Source organism: Kryptolebias marmoratus, linkage group LG11, assembly GCF_001649575.2.
Source record: "Kryptolebias marmoratus isolate JLee-2015 linkage group LG11, ASM164957v2, whole genome shotgun sequence".
In the NCBI taxonomy this organism is placed as follows: Eukaryota; Metazoa; Chordata; class Actinopteri; order Cyprinodontiformes; family Rivulidae; genus Kryptolebias; species Kryptolebias marmoratus.
In genome coordinates this window covers 14,921,334-14,940,759 of record NC_051440.1, presented here as the reverse complement: position 1 = coordinate 14,940,759, position 19,426 = coordinate 14,921,334, and the positions used below count along the sequence as shown (strand labels likewise).

At 39.4% G+C, this 19,426-nt stretch overlaps 1 protein-coding gene across 1 annotated transcript in view; it reads left to right on the top strand.

Moving 5' to 3' along the window:
* LOC108230029 (retinol dehydrogenase 13-like) overlaps window positions 1-3,256 on the top strand; it is a 13,230-nt gene extending 9,974 nt beyond the window's left edge. The window contains exons 8-9 of the transcript XR_005233756.1: window positions 837-905; window positions 2,165-3,256. The gene's annotated coding sequence lies outside the window, so the exon portion shown is untranslated. The remainder of the gene's footprint in view (window positions 1-836; window positions 906-2,164) is intronic.
* Window positions 3,257-19,426: the final 16,170 nt, after the last annotated feature.

Below are 19,426 nucleotides of genomic sequence, written 5' to 3'. Positions count from 1 at the left end.
TATTTTAAAAACCTTGGAAATTTTTTTTTTAATTATTATTTAGCATCGTCGTGGTTTTTAGCCCTTGACCTGTTTTCTGTCAGAGGAGAGCTCCCATGCAGGTCCTCCGTGACGACCCTGGGACTATTTCGAGGGGAATTTTCTTTGAAGATGTTCAAAATTAAAGTGACTAAAGCGAGGAAATTGAGAACGACTGGGAATGTTGCGACACATCCTGGAGACTTCCCCGTTCTCCAAAGAGTGGCCAGCAGTTACAGCCCAGTGAGATACTACCTTAAGGGACCAGAATCAAAATGGATTTCTGCTGTCTTAAAAAAAAAATTAATAATAAAAAAACTACAGCAGTTTATACCAACGCTAATTTATAAACCTTTATAACCTTTATGCAACCAGCAGCAGCAGCTGGCTGTAGCACTTCCTGCAGGACCATCATCATACTTCTGCCTGAAAACACATATAATGTGAACCTTATGGCAATGTCATGGTTCACGTGACAGCTATTAAATTGAGGAGACTGGATTTGTTTTGGAGTGACAGCAATCCACTTTGGTTTTGGCACCGCTTGTATTATCCACAGCAAGTAAGATATTACATGTTCATAACCTCGTCATGGAACCCCACTTTAAAAAGATCTGATCTTTCCCTTTAATAACTCAGCGCTACTTTAACTGTTAAACTCTGATCATCCCTGCCTGTCCCTGGAACATCCCTGCTCCCCATCCTGAGAGATGGACTCAAAATGGTTTAGCAACTATTTACACCGTGCAATTAAAGAGGGCAAAACTTGTAGCAGCCATCACTGCTATAGAGCCTAATATGGACATTTCTATTTTTAGGTTGCTATGAGACAGCACAGAGGCAGTTTCTAATGAGAACAGTGATGTTCTCAGCCCTGCAAGGAACAGGTAAATCAGACTCACAACATTCCTCCAACAAACACAGAGGCTTTTATGGGAAACAGCTTTGAAGGGTATTTTTTTCCCTCCTTTTCCTTCATACCAGCATCACCACGTTCAATCATTAGTACTTTGACCCCTGTTTTTTTTCCCTTTTTTTGCTTCCACTGAGACTTGGACTAATCACTTTATTACCCATCCAAACACCTGACGCTTTAGGACTCCACTTGTCAAAGCCAGCAGTGATTTCTCACCTGTGATTGGCTTCTCGGCCCCTTAGGATGTATTGTTTACAAGGAACATGGAGATGTTATTTTTTTTTTCTCTCTCTCTCTCTCTCTGTCTCTTTTTTTTTTTATGAAACAGCACACAGCATTGTCACCAAGTCAAAAGATGCATAAAGAAACAATGTTTTTTGCAGAAACAGGTCATCTTTATTTAGTGTCAGTAAGTTTAAATGAGATTATTATTTTGGTTAAAGGCCTAGCATTCGTTGAAGGAAATGCTTATTACCCGACGCCTTTCATGCCTGAGTTTAAAACAAAAGTCATATTCTGATGACAAGGAACAGAGTTTTGGTCAAACCTTGTAAATGACGTTATGTGTGATCTCCTGAGATATTTGTAAGATTTTGTACAGATGTGTTAAATCTTAGAGTATATCTTGGGGACAATCATCTGCTGCTGCTACCACACCAAGTTTAGTTCAATATCTGTAAATTTGACAAAGTTATACATATGTTTGTGTTGACTAAGGTTGATTAGCTGTGATGACCATCAGTTGCAGATGTACAGCCATTTATTACTTATTGAGAATTTCATTAAAATCCATCCAGTGGTTCCTGAGATATTTTGCTAACAGGCAAAGTTGACTCCAGTAGTTAATGGCAATTTGTTATCAGTCAGAGTATGTGTGAAGGCTGACTCTCAGCGACTACCACACCAAATTGTAGCTCAATATCGGTAAAGTTGTCTGAGGTATAGCCATATTTGTGTTTGCTAAGGTTGCTTAGCTGTGGCGGCCATCTTGAATCAGGTCAACTCCGAATGTTAATCAGTTGTAGATTTACATCCAGTTGTTGTCTGAGAGTTTCATTAAGAACCGTCCAGTGGTTTATGACATATTTTGCTAACGGGACAGACAAGCGAACACACACGCACACAGGGAAAAGCATGATCACCCTTTTGCCTTTCGACAGGGCGTGCTAAATATATAACCTAAATATATAATATTAATAAATTCCCAGAGCAACTTTTTTTTTCCACCAGATTTGAAATAAGCTTTATCGTGCACGGAGCTGCTGTCTCGATGAACCAAGGATCAGACCGAGGCCAAAACTCCCTGGTTTGGACACATTCATTAGCAGCGTGAGCCACAGAGATGTCAGCGGTCCTCATATGGTGTGATCTTTGCCCCCACAATGCTGTCGACGGTGGTATATTAAAGGGGGAAATAAATAATTTAAGCGCTGTCACCCCTGGGAGCACTTTCCATTTTCAGATATCTTACACCGCAGCTGCTGCTCCTTCTTCCTCCGTGCTAAATATAACCTTTTCTTCTGTCTGCATTGTGAGGTTTCTTTACTCATCAGGCTGGAGTGTAGCTCCAGGACTATTTTTACACCTGACAGGGGACACATATAAGTTAACAGGTTGAGAGTCTGATCACATCAGCCTCCTGACGAAGTCTGCCACAGAAACCTTGTCTCAACAATTTCACGACAAGGTTTTAGGACAAAACAAACGAAAAGAAGAAGACGAATTTGAGACGAATGAAAATGGAATTAGGATCATAATGAACAAATTCAATCTGGGCTTGATTATTCTGGTGCCAGACCACCGTTTCTATTTTTAAAATAGTGTGCAGATTAAAATGTCTGGCTTCACAGACTTATCACAGGATGGTGGGAATCAACAATGATCTCATCACAGAGGGAAAAGTGTGCTGGAACCTGGCAGCACGTATATATTTGACTCCTTAATCCTTTTAACTTGGAAAATAGACGAATCATTTCTTTCCTCAGATTAAAATCAAATATATGTAAATTTTAATTTTATTCAGTGTTAACAACATTATTCATAGACTCTTGATCTGCTGATAAACTGCTTTATTAAATATTACTTTTCTATAGAAAAGACAGTCTGGAGTAGCTGAGGTTGGAGCTGCTTAACTTCAGTTTAATTATAAGAAATGACAATTGTTCAGCAGAAAGCTTGAACCGCTTTGTTTTTGTCATGAAAACTGAAAACATCCACAGCTTCTATGCAAAGGTGACAATATTCACAGACTACAAACTCTGTTTTTCTTTAGTACTTCCAAAAAAAAAAAAAAAAACAAACAAACAAAAAAAGCCAACCCAATGAACACTGTGAAAATGGCAATTTGCTGTTTTATTGGGAATACATGGTTGGGAGCAACAACCTCCTGGTGCCTCCACATGGTTGCTGGGAAACTGCAAGGTACCAAGAAATAGTCTGACACCTAACACCCCAAAACTGTTGATTGGTTGTTTTTGCACTTAGGCTTTTTTTTAAAACTTGTTTTACCCAAAGCTTGGTTAGCCAGCTGCTTCGTATCAAGCAAGCAGACATAAGAAGTAAAGGGGAAGAGAGGGAAAATAAATACAGAAAAATGGCTCTAATCAGAACAAATCACTGCATGTTGCAAATGTGTTTTTATTTTAAACTATGATATTAAAAAAAAAAAATCATTCTATTTTTTGCCCATCCCTTTCTTTTTGACAACACCGTTTTCATTATGACACAGAGTGGGATTTCTCCGACACATTCGTCACCTGTTGTTGTGTCTCTTCTCTGCGGTGGTTGTCTCTTTAAAGACCGAGTTTGACATTCTCATGGCATTTGGTGTCTCTGCGATTGTATCAAGCGAATGTGTGGGCTGCGACAGCAATAAACTGGCACGAACCCTGCTGCAGCTTTGCGCCGGACAGCTCCTTTCCTCCCTCCCCACCTCCACAGATTTAGGGAAAATGCCTCCAGAGCAGCTTAAAACCCGGCCAACCCTCACATATGCTCCTGGTGATTTGTGCTTTTTTTTTTTTTTTTTACCCCTTCATCCACTATATAGCCCATGAGGTATAACACATTTCCAGACACTTTGATCTTTTCATATTGAAAAGTGCTACTTTCTCATACTTGGAATTTTGAAGTGGTTCCACCCCTCCCCTGCCTCCTTCTTCGCTCCTTCTGTTCTTTCCCATCTTGCGGTGCGAACCAACACCTGCCCTTCTGTCGAGCGGTAATTGAGTTGAACGTTTTTCAAGCGATCGCCCCCGGGCCTTTTCTGTGTGGAGTTTGCATGTTTTCTCTGCTTACTCCTCCCACAGACCAAAAACATGCATGTTAGGTTGACTGGTAACTCTAAAATTGTCCCTAGGTGTGAGTGAGAGCGTGGACGGTCGTTTGTCTCGTTTGTCTCCTTGAGGCCCCATGATGGACTTGCGACCTGTCCAGGGTGTCCCCCCCGCCTCTCTCATGGTGACCGCTGCAGATAAACATCAGCTCCTCCTCAACCCTCCACGGACAAGCGGGTAAAGAAAATGGATGGATGGATGAATTATTCAAATGCATTATACAGCCAACAGTTTTTTTTTTGTTTTTTTTTTGTGCTGGGTGATCATTGTGTATGTCGGCTGTATCCTAGGAGATTGGTGCATATCTAATAAGGAGTTTGTTACTCGTTTTGCAGAGTGGGCACTTTGATGTCCGCCGTGTTGAATTTTCTGTTTTAGCTCAACATCCTTCTAATGAAGCAGAGGGCCAGAAGCCTCAGAATTGGTTGCTTATCAACTCCACAGCCCTCTTATTAGGAGTTGTTGTGAAGGCTTTAATTGGATACTGGCATAGGAAGCGTCTTAATGGCCTGTCAGTAATCAAGTGTTCAAGATTGATCCGCAGACAACGATATTGTTAAAAACATTAGGATTTTTAACATCCATATCCAAACCGAGCACTCGTGTCCTTAACATGTATTAGGTGTAGCTTCGTGCGACGTGTTAGGTTCTCTTTAGCTGCAACTAATTAGTAGTAAAATTGATGTTTTGCTCGGATCTGTCACATCTTCATTCCCACCTCCAAATCGACTGACTCTCGCTGCCATTTAATAAAAAAAAATCCAATGAAAGACAGCAGAGATTTGTGGTGAGATTAAAACCCTTTCTAATCTTGTGAACCTTTTAGTGGATGTTGTTTTCTTTTTTAATATCTGTTGTGTAGTTTAGGTAAAATAAAGTTAAAAACACAAAAAAAGTGTCTTTGCGGCTTTAACAAATTTTAGCAGTGTTTTGTGCTGTGAATTCATCACAGAGTGTTTCAGAGCTGTCAGAAGTTTGGTGCTGTCAGAGAATGTGGGTACATCAGTGCGGATGAGTGGCTGTTCTGACAGGGAGTTAGAGAACTTCACTCCGCTTCGCTCATGGTTCACACCCCTGAGACTGTGACGTATTTGACACCATGAGGCACTCTGACCAAAATACACCTCCTCTGCAGCACAAGGTGAGGAGCAGGCGCTTTTTTTTTTTTCCCTGTGTACGCTGCTGCTGATGACATCAAATCATTCTGGTCTGTCCTCGAGGTGTCTGCTGATGAGCACAATCAGACATGACAGGACCAAACAGGATCAGCCCAGCCTCTGCAAAATGTGTCCTCTCTCGGTGACAGAACCAACAATAGATCTGAGGCTTCATAAACGTGGGTGCAAGCCAGGATACCTGCCACCTGTTAATTGAAGACTAAATCATACTCCCCTGGGTTCGTCCATAATTAATCACCAAGCAACTGAATCAGCTGTCTCTATTACTCTCTCTTTTTTATATCTGCTCTAATGAATTCAAACAATTGTTCAACTGTGATTCTGCTTTAACAATAAAAGGTGGGTGAGCAGAGGTTTTGTTCAGACATTGTGGCAAGTATAAGACAGCATATGTTGCAGCTGGGTCTTATCAGCTGTGTTTGTAGGTGGGAAGAGCTGGCAAGTATCAGAAGGGCAAACACAAGTCAGTAATTATTCCTGGGTGCTATAAGAAAGGAGTGGTGAAACGCTGAAAACTGTCAGAGAGAGTGTTCACACAATTTCTTGGTGGAAAAAGCCTGAAGAGGTTGTCCAACGAGACACCACGAGTCTACAGCCTTAAGCTGCAAGCAGCTCTGAGCAGCAAAACACAGATATCTTTTTGTAATACTGTTCACATTTACAGTGTTTTCTTAAAATTAAGACATCTTACAAAGTTCTACCCTTCAACACACTGTAACTCACAGTAATATCACTTTTTACTATGAAAAAAAACAAGCAATTTGCAATACAAAAGACGTTTAAGCCATAATCAAAGAAAGAACCTTAATATCATATCTGAAACTTACAGATAGTGCAGAGACATTAGAATTGTTGTAATGTAATTTTCTTTTAAAACCTTTTATATATGAGGCACTTTATTTTTTTTGATCCACTCACTGATGATGCATTAAAAATGAATGTGACGTCCAGGAACTTACCTACACATGGACTTGAGAAGCTAGCGTTGGAACCATCCACCTCTGGGATGAGCACAGCTGTGAAAAGAAATGTCTCATCTCTTCAAGACACTGCCTAATAGAATATATTAATCTGTCATTGTGTTAAAATAGATGTGTGGTACTTCACTGATTTAGTAATAAACAAAAAAGGCAACTGAGATTAATAGAGGCTGCTTTGGTTTAGCCAGAATTTGCTCATAAATGCAAATTTTAACAATGTAAGGACCAGAAACATGTCAAAAGCAAATGTTCACATTTGATTTTACCACTCAGTAAATCATAGTCACGTCAGCAAGCGGTCACTGAAACAAGCAGACCCGTGTACTCATCTTTATGGTGTTATTTTTATTTCAGATGGCCACATTTAGTTGGAAATAAGCCCCTCCGAAAAGTGATAGCTCAATCAGCTTCAGCACACTAGAAGCATAGTATCACCTGTTTATCTCTCGCTCTCTAAATCAGACTGATACGGCTGACACACTTGGCTGAGCCGCTTGTGTTTGTGTCCTGCTGTTTGCACACACAGACCAGGCAGGACTTGTATCAGAGTTTCCAACAGGAGGCAGAGCGAGCGAGGCTTGCTCAGCTTGAGTCACAGCTCTGCCGGTTTGTAATCCCTTTCCCTGTCTGAATTTTGGTGTAACAGCAATCCGCATCCGAAGCGATAGGGTCTGTGAGCAGAAGCACTGTGGGGAAGATGATCAACATAATTAAAACAAACAGAGCCCGGTGTAAGGGAAGGAAAATTAATCTGCATTCTGTTCCCCTCTGCGCTGTCGAGGCTCGTTGCTGGTGTTCCCCTGGGCAAGGAGCTCTCATACCTGACTGAGCAGATCGAGATAAGAACCAGTTATCTTTGCCTCACAGCACTCCACATCCCAGAGGGAGATCGCCACTTTAAGTAGACACAGCAGCCTGGGATTCAGTGAGACCAGAATAGTACCAGTGTCATTATGTGTCTTTTTTTTTTCTGCATCTTCTATCCATCCGCTTACAGCCAGGAGTGGATTAAACTGTAATTAATTGTTAGGAGTCACAGTTTTTCAGCAGTAACTACCTGAAGAATGTATTTTTGGTTTCACAGCTTTAACTGATGTCGCAGGAAAACAGCAAAACCCTTTGACATGGTGTAAAACTGAAACACGTGCAAAATTAGACCACTGTTTACAATACAGCTGAAGTAGGTTCTCATTATCACCATGTGTGCCTTCAAATAATATAGATTCATAGATATTAGTCTGGAGCTGAATTTGTTTAGAGAATCATATTATTTAACATTACACTTAACATCCTTGCATTCATAAGGGACAGTTTTTGGAGCTGAAGGCTAGAAAGAACAAAAAAAGAGCATTATTACAACTCAAAATCCATCTCCAAGTTTGCTCTTTACAAAACTCAGCAACCCCTGATGAAACAATTGAGATCTCTTGAATTTGAGTTCTGTTGAAAGGCTGGGAAAAAATATATTTCCTGCTGTGGACATCTGTTTAGAGAAATAGAGTTTAATTCTGACAGGATTGACGAGGTCACAGTGAGACTGAGGAAGGGCAGGAGTAAAAGTGGATTTCTGATATCTTAAAAAAAGCCCAATCTCAAAATTTAATAGCAGTTAATGTGAACATTATTTCATAAAAAATTACATTTTAAATAATTTCAGATTACACTGTTATTCTGGAGGAAATATTATATTACTACTGAAAATGCCTCAAGCTGCACAGGAAGCGCTACAGCTACCTTCTGCTGTTATTTACCCATGCAAATAACCATAAAATTAAATATAAATAACCATTTAATAAGGAGTTATTGGCAATGTAAAGGTTTATATTTTTCTGTTTAAGGCAGCTCTCATTTCAAAAATGTGTTAGCTGCGTAAAAACACAACAAATGAACAACAATAAACCAAAGATACATGTTCTCTCCTCCAGAGCTGTCTGTAGCTCTTTGACAAGATTTCAAAAAGCAAGAATTTTCTGCAAAGGTTTGTACGTCTGCTAGATTTTCATTAAAGTAATTGTTTTGGTGGATTGTTTAAAATGAAATATTGTATACATAATCTCATTTTTTTCTGTGTTCACGTTAAAGTACTCCAGCTTTACAAAGATTTTTAAGCTGTTTTTTTTTTTTTGGCAAATTATGGGTGTTAACAATGTTTTACAAAATAAGAGCACTTCCTCTAAAACTGGAAGAATGGTTAAAAGATTAAGCAATGTAAAAAAAAAACATCCTTGTTTCACTGAAGAATAAGGTCAGTTGTTAATGCATACAATTAGTCGAAATTAAAGGCAAAGCATTTCTTGAAGGAATGCATATCGCCCACCGCCTTTCATGTCAGAGTTTTATGATCATTTTATGATGATAAGGAACGGGTTTATAGCCGCTTTGGTCAAACCTTGTAAATGCGATTTTGCAGGATCTGGTAGCACTGGGATTATGTGTTGAGGATGACTCACAGCTACTACCACACACGATTTTAGCTTAGGATCTGTATATATAATAACCATTTTTGTGTAATTTTAATTAGCTGTGGTAGCCATCTTGATTTGGATTGACTCCAAAGGTGTCAATTAGTTGTAGATGTACACGCAATGACTACTTTCTGAGTTTTATTGAAATACCTCCAGTGGTTCAGGGGATAATTTGCTAACACTGACAGACAAATGCACACACACACACATAGGCAAAATCATTATCGCCTTTTCACCTTTGGCAGCGAGCGATAACAATGAACCGTCATGCTGTTAAAAGCTTCAGAGAAAAGAGAAGAAATTTAAAAGCTCCTCTGTTATCGGCAGTCATTTGATCAGAGTTAATAACATAAAACAGAAACAGGGATCTCCACGCTGGAAGGCTTTTAATGACTCCGTCTGTGAGCAGACAAAGAATGAACTGATGTACACCGTTTCTATTACGGGGCCCTCCCAACGGTTTTGTGAAGTCTGTTTGGCTCTGAGCTCGCAGACAGCATTCCAGCTGGCATTCTTTGAGAGCGATATCTTGTGCGGTGGGTTGACAGCGCAGCGTCTTGGTTTGAAACTCTTTCCGAGGTAAACGCCTCTCCGTTTAAAGCCCCTCCGTCTGCTCAGCGTAGAGCTGAGGCAGGGCGCCGGTTCATTCGGCAGGGTCAGACAAGGGAGGAGTTGGATCATCATCATCCCTGCTTCAGCCTTGAAATGTAGCAATAAGTTCAACATTCAGGTGGTTTTACTTGAAGGGTGACTCTCTTCTCAAATTACTGATCTAATGTCAAACATTAAAACAACTGCAGCTCAGAACTTCTAAACTTCTTTTGTGTTTTTGGCCACATTTCCAACGGTGCCCATCACGAGGAGTTGGAGACGAGCAGAATGCTGCTGACACGCTGTCCGTGACACGGCTGTGTCAGTATCACAATGTGGTGACTCATGTTTCTTATCTTCTCTCCTGTAATCCGCCCCCTCACAGGAGATTTGAGGAATCTGGACGTAATTGTGTGTGTTTGTCAATATCCATATCTTCCGCTGTGTCTATGTTAAAAAATCCCCAATCAGCTCCAATCAATTCTGTATGGAGATTGAGAAAGATCTGTAATCACGATCTCTTGACTGCTGGTAACAAATTAGCTGTTTGTTGCTCCATGACTCAAGCTGTCGTGCTGTTCTCTATTCAGTGGGACTCAATGAATGCTGAATTGAGGGGAAACCTGATTTCATTAGTGCTGATCAAAGGGTTCACTGTGCTTTTCATTGTCCGAGCGTGTCGCAACAAAACAGCCCGATTTGTGTGTGCTCTGATATCACAGCAACCGATCCGATACATGTGAGGGGACAAAGAGCTGTGTTTCCTGTGTGGTGATACAGCTCATTGTTGCACAAAAGGACAAACTGAGTCATTTACTGGGAGGAAAAAAAAATGTTCACATAAACATGCATGCATTAACATACGAGGGTCACAAACAATTTCTACTCACTGATTCATGAGTGGTGATCTTGAAAGGACGCAGATTGTTTTTCACAGTCAGCCTTTAAATTAATGAGCAGAAAATCTTATTGATTTAGGGCTGTTTCTTTATAGAAAAATGCCATTTTAATGTGCAAACTTTATATTATCAGTAAAGACCGAGGTAAAAAGACGAGTTTGTTTGCAAAGACTTTGTTTAAATAACTCATAAACATCATGCTCAAAGCTAAATCTTACTGGGGAAAAATCAATAAAAAAACAAACTACATCAAAATCCCAATTCAGTCGTGTAAAGTCTAAGTTTCTGTGACCTGTTTAAACTTTAAATGATGTTTCTGAGAACTATGCTTGAGGTAGAGAGCTCCAAAGACAGCTGGGTTTTCTCAGCCATTTCACCAAAATCCCATTCCTGTCTATGTGAAATTGTCTTGCAGTTTCTTTTCCTTTTTTTTGTGCAAATTTTGTCTACGTAGCATGATGTATTTCTAACAGAACTGGTAGCACGGTCCTCACGATCAAGCCACTCATTTTAATGTATAATGGGTTTTTCGAAACCTGCAGCGGAAATGAGCAAATTCTATTAATGCTGCTTCAATGCTAATGCGTTGGCACCTTTAATGACATGCTTTTTTCTAAGATGACAAGTTCCCTTTTCATTTTTTTTTTAATAAAGTAAACAAAAAGATAACTGTGATTACCTCAAATATACTCTATGTTTGTAGACTGATCTGCCCCTACCCTTCATCCCTTACTGAACTGGGGAATATCTGGTATAAGACCGAAGACAGAATATCTAAAGATTTACTGGTTATGAACTTTTGCACATCTCAATTGAAGATCTGCATCAAGTGTTACACCTTAGCAGTCATGGTATGTCTGTCTCTGTTTTTTTGAGGTGTCACTGCAGATGCAGTGAACAGATGGAGGTGGATGTGCCCTAAATAAATATGTAAGTAGCCACGCTGATTTCCTGCTCCTCCTGCTGCTGGTGCTATTGATCTGATCGCTCATTGAAAGCCCAAATGCTTCACCTGAGATGTCCCACGATCATTTGACTCACACACTGCAACTCCTCCCTTCTGCACACAGCGACTGCCTTGGTTTGAGCACTTTTTAGGAACGGAAAGTCTAAACGGTGGAGGCAAGCAAAGCAAAACCATCTTTATCCCTTTCATCCGTCTGAGTTAGGCAGGCTCGTGCTGCTAAGGAAGAGACGCTAGCAGGTGTAATGCATTTACTTATTTTTAGGAATGATTTATGTGATTTCCAATCCAGGACAGCCAAATGGAGAACAAAACCCACAAGGGACTGTGGAGAGAACTGAATGGGGTCAGTTCTATCCACAGTGTCTCCTTGTTTTCTAAAAAAGCTGAACGAGACACAGCAGCTGGTGTTTATATTTAACCTTTCTGAGTGTTATCACCAGTTTCATGTAGTTAGATTTTTGCACATTATCTTGTAATAAATGTTTTCTTGTTTGGGTTATTGACATGTAAATATTTATTGTCAAAAGTATTGGAATTATTAATAATATGTTATCTTTTGTTTTTGTTTAAATCTTGAATTACTGGTTATTTCAATCTTTTTTTAAATTAACTTTTGTAGCTGATAGTTGTTAGGAATTTAACATTTTAAGATGCATTTCATTTGGAATAAAAATGATTTCATTGTCATTTTAAGCAAAGATGCTGCTTGAAACACATCTTAACCAAAACATAGCTCACTGGTTTTTATTCAGTGTCCTTTAGCAGCCATGTCAGAAGTACAGTTTTTACTGAACTGACAATGAAGATTAGTAAGACTAATAGAGAGCAGCAAATGTCTTTTGGAAGCTGCAGAAGTAGGTAAACACTGTATGGATTCATGTTATACGTTTTGTACTTTCTGAAAACATTTATTTGAAATATCTCAGCTAAACAGAATCATTGATGTGAAACATTTTTCGTAGCAGGACACCAACAGCTTGGCAGCATCGCAGCATGGATGTCCACCGTGTGAGTGTAAGTTGCACATTTTCACAATGTCTGGTTTAGTTTAAACAAACTCAGCTGTGTTAGCTTGTTCAGTGTACAGTACCCATACTTGTGTGTGTGTGTGTGTGTGTGTGTGTTCATTTGTCTGTTGAGTTAGCAGAATAGCTCATGAACCACGAGACAGACTTTAATGAAACTCTCAGACAATAATCATTGGATGAACTTTTACCACTCATTAACGTTTAGAGTCAACTCTGTAATTAATCTTAGCAGACACATAAACAGCTATAATTCAGTCAGTTTTACAGATATTGAGCTGAACTTTGATGTGGTTGTAGCTGAGAGTCATTTTTAACACATACTCTGAGTACTAACACATCTCACAAGACTGACATCATTTACGGTGTTTGACGATAACAAGTCTAACTGTCACTTCTCACCCTAAGATGCTCTTATTTTAAAACTCTGGCCACTTTTCAGCCACTTGGTCCAAAAAAACATAATCTTGCAATTTGTAAAATTTTTTAAACTTATGTCTGGCATTCTTTTATGCATATAAACATCATAACCAGCAGCATCCTGGCATCTAACAACACGCCAGTTTATTCCTCAAAAGGTTTTTGTTTTGACTATGACAAATTTAAAGACCTATGTATGACCTAAACACATTCAGGCTTTTATTTTTTTCAATATCAGAGCAATGGACCAGTGGCATTTGTAACAATAGAACTAAACGTAGAAAAGAGGATTTAGTTTTGAGGCGTACGGGGCATGCTGATGGTGTTTTTCAGCGCTCATTCTCAGCAGACGTTCAGTTTGATCAATGATCATTCGTGCACAGACAGGTGTGTGAAGAAGCTCAGCGAGGCAGAAGGAAAACCGCCTATAAATAAACCAAATAAAGGACCACGCCGTCTGTGACCCTTGAGATGTGGCTTTGCAGGGGTTAGGAAGGCAGACGTTTATTCTGAAGAAGCCAATAAACTGTCTGTCAGCTGGTGAGTCAGCCCAGAGTGGCATCATCATTAGAGAGAAAAAGCTCTCTGATCATGTCTCTGAGGGGAGGTGACCACAAAAGCTCCATGATTCCAGTTGGAGACCACCAAAAAAAAAAAAAAAGCCTGCGAGGCTGCAGCAACTCTGCAGGACATGCAGGCTGAAGAATAGAAAGGCGCATTTAGCATAGTGATGGTCACAAAAACATAATCACACACTTCTGCGAGTTATTTTGTTAACCAATGACCAGGAGATCAAATATGAATCCAGAATTAGTTCTAAAAATAAAATCGTCTGAATAACATCACTGAAAACAAGAGTGTTCACATGCTGTGCAATCACAATGACATTTTTATCCAATATGATTGTTAAAACCTACAAATAGGTACTTATTTAACTTAAAATGTCAGAGGGTTCTTTTTTTAGATAATTTGATTTTTCAACAAAAGTTTTTTTTTTCTGAAAGCAAACAGTTTGAGTGGTCATAATTTCTGTGGTCAGAGCTGCAGATTTATATTTAGGTATTGGGTGTTGTTTTGTTTTTTTTGTTTTACATTTATACTTTTTATACTGGTAATCTCATTGTGGCCCCTGGTTGTATTCTCATTTTTAAAGCATTTTTGACAGTATTTTGAGTGGAATTGATTTTGGGGGGCTCTGGTCTCACATTTTGACAGATATTTTTTAAACAATATAATTATCACAACTTTTTTCCAAAGAGTTTTTTTTCTTTTTTTTTTTATAAACCTGTATTCAGTGTGTTTGCATGCACATGACAAAACCTCAAACCAGCCGGTTGGCTGTCAAACTCAGGTTGTTCCCCAAACCCAAATCCTTTAAGCCAAACTGATGAACCAAAACAAAACAAACAGGACTTCCAGTGACTCCCGAGTCCCGAATCCAACTAACAAGCAATAAGATGAGAAAAAAGATTAACAACATGGTGTCAGGAGGCCTGTCTACTGTCCATTCTGGCTTCAGAGAAAGAAATAATCTGGAGTAGTCAGGGTCGTGGAGGAAAGGAGCCCATTCTCTGTCTGCTGTCCTTTTTTTTTTAAAGATTTTCTCCCAGTGCGGAAGTTTAGTCTAATTTACTCATCCTAATCAACCTGGCTGTATGCTCTATCCTCAGGTTTTCACACACAGCTCAGACCAGGTCTTGTCCTTGTTAACTCAGCCGTTTTTTTTCTGTGCTTTAGATTTCTCATACCCGTCATCACTCGGACAAGCTTGTAGAAGTTTGTAAAGTCCAGGAAATTGTCGCAACTGCTCTCAAGTAGAGAAGAAATGGCCACCCTGTCAACTTGGCTGAGTCCATGTGAATCCTTCTAACAGAAATGTTAAAAACACAGGAAGGAGAATCACTTTTCTCGGCTTTCACAGAGTTTGTTCTTCACCTGATGGGCATGACCTTCAACCCTATAGGGGAGATGGAAAACACCAGAATATCAACAACAAAATAATCCAGGAAGTCTTTTAAACTCTTTATTCACCAGTGCTCTGAAACGGTATTGTCCAAACTACTCCAGATATTTAGAAGAAATTGTATTTTCTGGCGCAACCTGGGCTTGAATCTGCAGCACCAGGATTATAAGACCACAGCACTGACCACCGAGCTCATGTGTCCCCCTTACCTCAATACAGATGAACAAAATATAGTTTTAGTCGAAGATAAATCTATTTCTTTTAGTTCTAAAAAAAAGACACTTTTATGAAGCTTAGAAGATATGATCAGTGTCATATACAGTAATAGTAGTTAAAGTGGTTTAGAAATAGTTCATGTTTCTGTACTGATAACCTAATTAGCCATGTGCTAATTAACTTAAATTAAATGCTGAGGTCGTGACTGCCTTAAAATGTCAAAGACCAGCAGTTCATCCAATCATCCATCCATCCATTTTCTTTACCCTCTTATCCGTTCTGGGTCGCGGGAAGCTGGTGCCTATCTCCAGCAGTCACTGTGCGAGAGGTGGGGGACACCCTGGACAGGTCGCAAGTCCATCACAGGGAGACATAGAGACAAACAACCCTTTACACCTCTCACCTCGGGATAATTTAGAGTTACAAATGAACCTAACATGCATGTGTTTGGTCTGTGGGAGGAAACCGGATTACCAGAAGTTCAATCAATCCAAAAATATATATATTGTTCTGGAGTCCTACCAGATACTTTACATTAAAGTTAAACATTTTTTGCATTTTTCAGATAAAGATTTATTGAAAAATAAACTGACTCTAAAGCCATATTCATACAGGATAACGCTTAGGATCAATGACTTCAGCAGTTTGTTGATCCAGTCATTCCCACATTTGTCACTCTGTTGACAGTTTTCACTCTTCATTAATGCATGAGTGTGAAAATGTGGTAAAAATAGCAATGGTGCATGCACAGCTGGCGCAAGATCAGACAGTTCATGAGGGAGGAGTAACCTGTAATATTAAAGTCCCCGCAGAGTCACAGCTTTCTCGCAAAATCATATCATATCCTCATATCAGTAATACCAGTATGTACTGGCACTGTGGTGATGTGAAACACAGGGAATAGATAAAAGCAGCTGAAAATGTCCAATTTCTACACGTCTAGGCTTATTGACGAGTAAATGTTATACTGCGGAGGATTTAATGTCACTACTGTAAACCAGCAAATTGGTCAAGTAATCTTAAAGTGATACTTCAAATCTTTTGAAAGGGGATTCTGTGAAAAGGTCATGAACAATTAATATCTTACCAGTTGCAGGTAGCTCTTTGAACGACCTCAGTTTTTGGCGTAATGGAGATTAATTCTGACTTTATCTCGAATGTGCGACCAAAACCAAAGTATATTGGTGCCGTCTTAAATCAGCTATGTTCTGAAAAAAATTATAGTAGTTCTTGTAAACATTATTTTATTAAAGTTTGTTCCATTATCAGTTTTGCATCACATGGTTAATCTGGCAGAAATAGTATAATGTACCACAGAAAGTGCCTCAGGCTGCGCTGAATGTGCTACAGCTAACTGTTAATAAATGTAGCAGTTCTATGTAAACAACCATGTAATGTCAAATTAACCGCAATGTAAACATTTATAGAATATTGTTCATATGAACCGCAATGAAACGTTTGAGATTGGAGATGTAATCCAGGTTGGAACTGGCCCCTTTCTGACTGCACCATATTCCTCCAAACTAATAGGCTCCAGCTGCTGTCTACTGCAGGTAAAATACTGACTGCTGATAACAGCTCTCTGTATTAGCTAGTTAAATTTCCGTCCGTAATTCCTCTGGAAGCACCAGTGGTGTAAATCACACGACACCTACACGTTCAGTTACTGTCAGATTAAAGGACAGCATACTTGAGCCTCACAGCAATCAGTGTCAGCAGTCGTTTCGCCATATGTCGAAACCGTAGTAACTGCCGAGCTCCATATGAAGCACATGTTTGCATACGAGTGCCAACGTGCGCAGTGTGCCGGGCTCCTGTCCTGAGCCCATTTCGTCTCAAGGAAGCCCGTGAGTCAGCCTTTCCTCCGTGGTTGGCTGGCACACGGATGATGCAGATCTGACAAGACTGGTTTTGTGGCACAGTATCTGAAGCAGTTGATGCCTTTGTAAACACTTAGCACATGGTAACAGATGGTAGCGCGGAGCTTCAAGCACCAGTGGGTGGTCTGCTGTTAGTTTGAGATAATGGGGGTTTGTTACTCTTTTGATTTAAGGTGCGCCTCATCTCTCAGCTCTGTTTCATAACAAAATCATGACCAGGGCATTTATCATCTCTTGAACACCCTGGACATAATCATAGCTCATTAGGTGTTCTATATTCTGACCAGCAGGGAGCTGCCATCTATCCAAAATGACACCGTGTGTGTCACAATGTGGTCACAGCTGATTTGAAGACCTCGTCGGAATAAATTAGCAGCAGATATTAGAAGGAGGCTGTGATTATATTACAAAGTTATAGTCAAATCTGTGGTGAAATGCAGTGCCCTCTCTGCTTCCCAGAGATACACACCAACCCTTCTTCCTTCGCTTCTGTCTTTTTATTGTGTCGTCATGGTGATGGGTTTTCGTCTTTGGGTCTAATTAAAGAAAGAGCTTTAGACGTATTGACTATTTCGGTTCACAGACTACCTCTGTTCCAGTACCTTTCCTCGTGTCGTCATCAAAAGGTTAATCTTTAATTAGAAGCGGCAGACCTGCAGCTTCATCACGCAGAGGAGTACATGTGGCTAGAAGCTCACAACATCAAACACGGAGAAGGCTGTCACACACTGGTATTGATCTGAACTATCCTCTAAAGCTCTCTTAGCGAAGATCCCGGTGACAAACTCGCAAACAGTCTCTGCCTGACCCGTGTTGACAGGCACCGGGAAAAGCTCCCAGAAAACGCTTGCCTCTGAAAGTGTGGAAGAGCAATCAAAAAATTTAAGTTCTTGATTAAAATAGTTTCCATAGTTACCAGGAGAACAGCAAATGATGAGCCAAACCTTCTCAGTTTCAACATGGCTTCTCACCTCATGTTTTCCATGGCTCTAATTAAGAAACATTATGCAACGCAAGATTGTTAATCATGACTGTGACATTTAGAGACAGCATCACCTCTTTTTTTATTTTATTTTTTTCAAACTTGAACTTAATCCCTAATTGTTTTTTTTAAATCATCTAACAATCTCCAATCTCTTTATTAGAATATTTAGCCAGAATATGTGGTCTGAGGTGGCAGGAAGAGAAGAAGGCTCGAAGATGAGAGAGAGGAAGGTCAGCAATAAGAGGGGGAAAAAAACTTGCTATTGTTATGGAAATGTAACACAAGCATTATTACCTCCAAACTATGATATCTAATGGGGGAGAAATGACAGCAGAGCTAAAAGAAAGACTTCAAAGCAACATCTTTGTGTCGCCGCATTATCTCCATTATCTTTGAATAAGGTGAGCCATTTCTGTGTGTTCTGTTGGAAAGGAATTACACTTTAATCCACTGGATATCATTCTGGCACCTTCCTCATACTAAACTGAAGGGTCTTTTATTTTTCTAAATAATTTTCCAGTATGCATTACAGTGGCCTCGTGGTAAAGACAATTTATAAAAAGCTATTTATTAGAAAATCCAAAGGCTACATCTTACCCCGGTTTAAGAGTTTTGCAAACAAAATGAAGGTAAAGGGTCCAGTTGTTGGCCAGTGAGGATGCAGTTTAATTATTTGTCCACGCAGTCAGCTTTAGGTTTCACACATTTGGTTCTTTTTCAATCTTTTAGATTTAGATATCAGCTGAGCTTATTCACTCTGTTTGAAAATGTTATCATTAAGGGAGCTTGTCAGTGTGTCACGCCTTTGTAATATTAGTTAAAAAAAAGATATATTTTTAGATCTGTAAGTCATGACTAAGGAGCTGCTCTACGAAAGTAGTGGAACATTACCCCCTTGTGTTGACTGAAACAGCTGCACCCGCCGCTTACATCTCGGCACAAGACTGGTAAACTTTCAGCTGTTTTTTTCTGCAATATTTCTTCTTATTTTTTCTAAAGTTTTGTTACCATATTGTTGCATTTTACAACACTGGGTCTGTGAAATCAGAAGAGCACAAGCTTTTTTGCTTGTTTGTATGTTTTACAGACAAGATAATGGATTATACTATGAATATGAGCTCACTGAGCCTGAAATAATGATATTATTCTTATGCTTATTATACAAGCAGTAACATTCAACTTTCACTTGTGGTGTTTGGACAGACGAAACTGGGAGATTTTGAACCTGGACTGATGAGATTAATGCTCCGTGTAAAAACAAAACTTGTATCTTCAGAACTTGTAGCCTCATCTGTGACCCGATCTGTCACAAAACGTACTGCGGACTGAACTTTGAGTCTGTGTTTTTCTTGTTTGTTTAAGTTTATGTCACATATCTGTAGTAAACGCTAAAACAATGTTTTGTGCTCCTAATTCAAGGAGTTAGACATAGTTTCATGTATGTATTAATAATAAAAACACAAACAAGCTCATACACTTGTTTTTAACCCTTTTTGTGTGATTCTTAGAGCCAAAATGTTGTTTAAAAATGTTAATAAATGTTCAAAATCTATTATTGGGTTTGTGATACCCTTGCAAGCAAAGAATC